We start from the raw sequence: 6,245 nt of genomic DNA, 5'->3' as shown, positions 1-6,245 counted from the left end.
CAGCCATCTCAGCACCCTGGAACCCCCCGGGTGGCACAGGGCTGGATGGGGCTTTCGTATAGCAGGGACGGTGCTGCCTCTCGCTTCGCTCGCTGTTCGCCGCTCGCCGCTCGCTCGCGCAGCCAAAAATGGCCAGTTTTGACCCGTTTTTGGGCTGTTTTGGCCTGTTTTTGGGCTGTTCTTGCGTGCCGCGGCGACCGTCGTGAGCGGAGCAAAATGTCAGCCATCTCAGCACCCTGGAACCCCCCGGGTGGCACAGGGCTGGATGGGGCTTTCGTATAGCAGGGACGGTGCTGCCTCACGCTTCGCTCGCTGTCCGCCGCTCGCCGCTCGCTCGCGCAGCCAAAAATGGCCAGTTTTGGCCCGTTTTTTGGCTGTTTTGGCCAGTTTTTGGCCTGTTCTTGCGTGGTGCGGTGACTGTCGTGAGCGGAGCAAAACGTCAGCCATCTCAGCACCCTGGAACCCCCCGGGTGGCACAGGGCTGGATGGGGCTTTCGTATAGCAGGGACGGTGCTGCCTCTCGCTTCGCTCGCTGTCCGCCGCTCGCCGCTCGCTCGCACAGCCAAAAATGGCCAGTTTTGGCCCGTTTTTGGGCCGTTTTGGCCAGTTTTTGGCCTGTTCTTGCGTTGCGCGGTGACCGTCGAGAGCGGAGCAAAACGTCAGCCATCTCAGCACCCTGGAACCCCCCGAGTGGCACAGGGCTGGATGGGGCTTTCGTATAGCAGGGACGGTGCTGCCTCACGCTTCGCTCGCTGTCCGCCGCTCGCCGCTCGCTCGCGCAGCCAAAAATGGCCAGTTTTGGCCCGTTTTTGGGCTGTTTTGGCCAGTTTTTGGCCTGTTCTTGCGTGGTGCGGTGACCGTCGTGAGCGGAGCAAAACGTCAGCCATCTCAGCACCCTGGAACCCCCCGGGTGGCACAGGGCTGGATGGGGCTTTCGTATAGCAGGGACGGTGCTGCCTCTCGCTTCGCTCGCTGTTCGCCGCTCGCCGCTCTGTCACGACCTTAGCTGGTTTTGCCTAAGGCGTGCGGCACCCTTGCGTGTCCGTCCACAAAGGTCAGCCTTCCCGAAGCCTCCCATTGTCCCTTAGGACCACCAAAAGAGAGAACGGGTTAGAGAGAACGCCACAAACGGGATCCACAAGCAAACATGTCCGAAAAACACTTCATAGACAATGCAAATTACAAACAGACTTCACAAGCTCTGAACAGTGGCACAACAAAGGGTAAAATGGTCCATTACAGACCGAAAGCTCTCTCACGTGTCCACATGACACAACCTTTATTTACAAGCCTAAAGAGGCCACCAACCCAACTAAAATGGGACTTATGAGCCTTCAGCCGCCCCTTTACATTCTGTACAGGGCATGAATATGCCAACAGACACGGACATATATAAGCATTACATCAAACACCTTGTTTCGAAGTTTGTCCGTGACATTCTCCCCCACTTATCCCTTCGACGTCCTCGTCGAAGCCTTTGTGAACACTGCAACTCTTCGCCTTTGCTGAGTCTTCAATCTTCTGCTCCAGCTGCAATGCGCCTCCTGGCTCCCAGCTGCTCTCCGCTGCTGTTTTTGAGTAGTCGAACCTTTGATCCGCCATGCTGCTTCAACTCGCCAATGACTCTGACTCTGGTGTGGGGTTGGCGGAGTTGTGTTGATCCTCGTTGATTCCTGCGGATCTCCCGGATGAAGGAAAAGACCATCCTTACTGCGCCAGTCTCTCAGAAATTCCACATGCTGCTTGAACTGGGTGGATGCTTGTTGGAGCTTTAACGAGCATCGCCTCGCAAACTTCTGAAGTTTTGGGTCCTTCCTCCACAAAATCTGCTCATTGACTCTTCTTTCAGTTAGTTGTCACATCCAAGTAGGTTCGCATCACTTCCGCTTTCGATTGGCATTTCGTTGGGAAATGAAGCGGACAATCTACTCTCAGTAGCACTGATCACCGTTGGTGAGGATTTGACAACTATTGTCTTCCATTATCTTCGAAGGGTCTTTGAACTTGTGCAGAGCTCCTCTGCTGGATAGATAAGAGAATTGGGGTACTCGGTTTCGCCCATTCTCTTAAGAGTTGAGAAGGCAAAAGTTACTTGACTTCGCCCGCCTCCTCGAGGTTGTACTTCATGCATCGAGCTGGTTACTGGTCTTCGCCCGCTCTTTGCTCACACTTCTGAAGCACTTGAAGTGTTTGCACTCCTTGCATTGAGTTAGTTACTGTGATTCACCTTCTCAATGCCATCGAACTTCTGGAATGCGGGAAGTTTTCACCCCAACTTGGAGTAATTCTCTGATAGATGAGGTCGCCTCTGGGATTGTACCGTCTTCTCCATCAACCCTGCCGCCTACTCAACTGAGTAGCAAAGGTACAGCACCGCGTACTGCCTGCTTCGTTCCTTGGTCGTGCACTCTTGCATGACCCGAAGTCCTTCACTTACGGCTGTCTTGATGAGAAGCACACTGACACCGGTCTTACGAAGTTCCTCGGCCTCTGCCCTTCAGCCTTGTCCCGGTACTTGGAGATTGCCTCTGCATGCTCCACCTCCTCGGCCCCTTTCACGACCAAACGCTCTCCCTCCGTGAGAGCAAGGGATCAATGACTTGCACGGAAGTCCCGCCTCTGCGGTACCATGGCGCTGCAATGCCCATGGCTCTACTATCCGTCGCCTCGCATCTGCATCCCTTTTCTTCACGATCAGTAGACATGTCTCCGTGGCACTCCTCTGAGTCCACCTCCATTCTAACTGATGCTTGATTTTGGGTAGCTAAGTCCCTCTGGACTCGTCGTCGCTTCCTCGCCCCTTTCGACCCCCTGCTTCAACACCTCCGTGTTCTTCAAGCAGCTCCTTCTGGTCGATGGAAAGACAGACTGCACTCCCATGCATGGCCTCTGCCATCGCATTGTAGGGTTTGCACCGATTCTGTTCTCCATAGCTTCCTTGGTAGCAACGTTCGCTTACTCGGCCTTGTCCTCTGACTTGCCGGGCTCCCTTAAGCGAATATGAGCTCTGGAGCAGTCCAACTCTCCAGCTGCTTCGATCATACCTCTGCATGATCAAGTCCCTCCCATGGAACTCACTGGTACTTGCATTCGAACTTTTCCCTTGGTGGAACCCAGCCCCCATATGCTGATGACCAAGGTTTTCATCCGATGCAAAATTCGGTGCACGCCCGTAAGACCCGCCTCTGCGGTACCATGGCCTTCACTCCTTGGATCCATAGCCCTTCTTGCCGTCGTGTTGTTCACCAAAGCGGAGCTCCCAGTAGCTCCCGATCATACCTCCATATGATCTCATCCCTCACGGGACGAGTTGTGTGTATCGCATTGCCACGAACTGTTCCACCACGATCCGCTGCACCATGTCGCCTCCTGGTGACATCTCCATTGCATTCTGATCCTTGGGGAATAAACTCGAATTGTGAACCCTCCATGTGTGGCCTCTGCCAATACATCGCCGGGTCTCTTCCACCTTCGATTTTGTTCGCTCCTTTGGCAATCGATCTTCATCCACCCACTCGTGGGTCACACCTAGATGAAGCACCGCTCTAGGACAGTCCATCGCCTAGTAGCTCCCGAAGTCCCCCGACTTCGCTGCAATTGGTGCACCATTGTCTGGATCCTGGGCCTCTGCCCCTACCAGCACAATCTCCGCTGCGCACCGCTTCCTTCATAGCAACTCGAATGGCAACACTGTGGCTTATTCTTCAAGAGTACCCGCCTCTGCGTCCTCTTGCCCCGTGCTAAGGCCTTCTGAACCCAACTTCGCCTCCGCAAATTGAGTCGCCTTAGTTCCTCCCTCAAATGCTTCTCCGAGATAAGGTGCATGTGCCCCGAAGCTCCCTTCGTCTTTGGCACCATGCAAGATGAGTCTGCTCCGTCAGAATGAAGGACCCATGGAACAACATGATCCTGCTCTTGCCTCTGCAAGTGTTCATGTCCTTGACCCCTGTCTAAGGAAAGCACTGTGCCTCTGCTCCATGTTCCAACTTCTCTGCTGGCTCCCTTCATGCGGCTTGGGTACTTCGCCAAGTTACACCCAAGTTGCTCCGCTCCTCATTTTCGCATTGAGTCGATGGTGGCCCTCGCGCCCACCGTTCCACGGGTCAGCCCTCCCTTGAGTCCGATCTCCACATCGACTCCAAGTGTGCCTTCATTTAAGTTGCTTCAGGTCGCTCCCCCACTTGATCTCGCAATGCATCCACCAATGCATTCTCTCGAGCGAGATCATGCGACAACTCCTTGCCGCTTGCTTAGTCCATCGAGCTTCGTGGAGTTGTTGTTTGTTGAGGTACTCCTCCTCAACTTGTGAGGTCCGTCTCACAGGATTCTCCCTCTGGAGAGCCGGAACTTATCCCTCCTGGATAACTGTCCCATTGGAGAAATATCTCTCTTCGTTTCGGAGACCACCATCCCCTTGGACTACTCCGATCTGCTGAACAAACTGTGCATTGTTCTGCCTCCTGCAAACGCACTTGCTAGATTGCGACTCCCCGTCAATACAGCCCCCACTGCACCCCTCAAGGTCTAGCAACATGCTGAACTCGTTGCACACTTCAGCCTCCTCCGGACGTATCCTTCGCATGCCAAAGAGAAAGTTTCAATGCTCCATGGCGCCGAGACTCGGCCGCCTTGGGATGGCCACGGACATTCCATCGTCCGCATACAAGCCCCTGCATGAGTACCAAATTCTTCGAGTTAGCAATTCCTCTCACCTCTGTGAGCTTTGGCCTAACTCTTTTGGTCGTTGAGCAACTCATTCGACCTTGGATGGTCTCATTCTTGCCAAGCGCCTCGCTTGCCTAGAGCACCATCAAGTATAGTTGTCAACGTTGAGCCGTAGCTCAAACTCAGCCATCCCAACCTTTGTGCGCTCCAAATTCTTCCAAGCTTGCCTGTTCTCGTGGTGCCTCTTGCGCGAAGGGTTGGCCATTCCTGTGAATGCCAATCTCAGATGCCCGCTCCTCTGAGCGACTCTTTTCCCTACATCTCCATGCCCGTTTTCCCCCAAACGGTCGCGCGTGTGCTGACTGCCCTCAACGCAGCCCTGCTAGGTCCCCCACGTTTGCATGTCAAGTGTTTCTATGAGTGCTTGTCCCGCTCTGATACCAAATGTCACGACCTTAGCTGGTTTTGCCTAAGGCGTGCGGCACCCTTGCGTGTCCGTCCACAAAGGTCAGCCTTCCCGAAGCCTCCCATTGTCCCTTAGGACCACCAAAAGAGAGAACGGGTTAGAGAGAACGCCACAAACGGGATCCACAAGCAAACATGTCCGAAAAACACTTCATAGACAATGCAAATTACAAACAGACTTCACAAGCTCTGAACAGTGGCACAACAAAGGGTAAAATGGTCCATTACAGACCGAAAGCTCTCTCACGTGTCCACATGACACAACCTTTATTTACAAGCCTAAAGAGGCCACCAACCCAACTAAAATGGGACTTATGAGCCTTCAGCCGCCCCTTTACATTCTGTACAGGGCATGAATATGCCAACAGACACGGACATATATAAGCATTACATCAAACACCTTGTTTCGAAGTTTGTCCGTGACAGCTCGCTCGCGCAGCCAAAAATGGCCAGTTTTGGCCCGTTTTTGGGCTGTTTTGGCCTGTTTTTGGGCTGTTCTTGTGTGGCGCGGTGACCGTCGTGAGCGGAGCAAAATGTCAGCCATCTCAGCACCCTGGAACCCCCCGGGTGGCACAGGGCTGGATGGGGCTTTCGTATAGCAGGGATGGTGCTGCCTCGCGCTTCGCTCGCTGTTCGCCGCTCGCCGCTCGCTAGCGCAGCCAAAAATGGCCTCTTTTGGACCGTTTTTGGGCCGTTTTGGCCAGTTTTTGGCCTGTTCTTGCGTTGCGCGGTGACCGTCGAGAGCGGAGCAAAACGTCAGCCATCTCAGCACCCTGGAACCCCCCGGGTGGCACAGGGCTGGATGGGGCTTTCGTAGAGCAGGGACGGTGCTGCCTCTCGCTTCGCTCGCTGTCCGCCGCTCGCTCGCGCAGCCAAAAATGGCCGGTTTTGGCCCGTTTTTGGGCCGTTTTGGCCAGTTTTTGGCCTGTTCTTGCGTTGCGCGGTGACCGTCGAGAGCGGAGCAAAACGTCAGCAATCTCAGCACCCTGGAACCCCCCGGGTGGCACAGGGCTGGATGGGGCTTTCGTATAGCAGGGACGGTGCTGCCTCTCGCTTCGCTCGCTGTCCGCCGCTCACCGCTCGCTCGCGCAGCCAAAAATGGCCGGTTTTGGCCC

Source organism: Musa acuminata, unplaced genomic scaffold (genome assembly GCF_036884655.1).
Source record: "Musa acuminata AAA Group cultivar baxijiao unplaced genomic scaffold, Cavendish_Baxijiao_AAA HiC_scaffold_147, whole genome shotgun sequence".
Classification (NCBI taxonomy): Eukaryota; Viridiplantae; Streptophyta; class Magnoliopsida; order Zingiberales; family Musaceae; genus Musa; species Musa acuminata.
Note: the sequence above shows the minus strand (reverse complement) of the source record.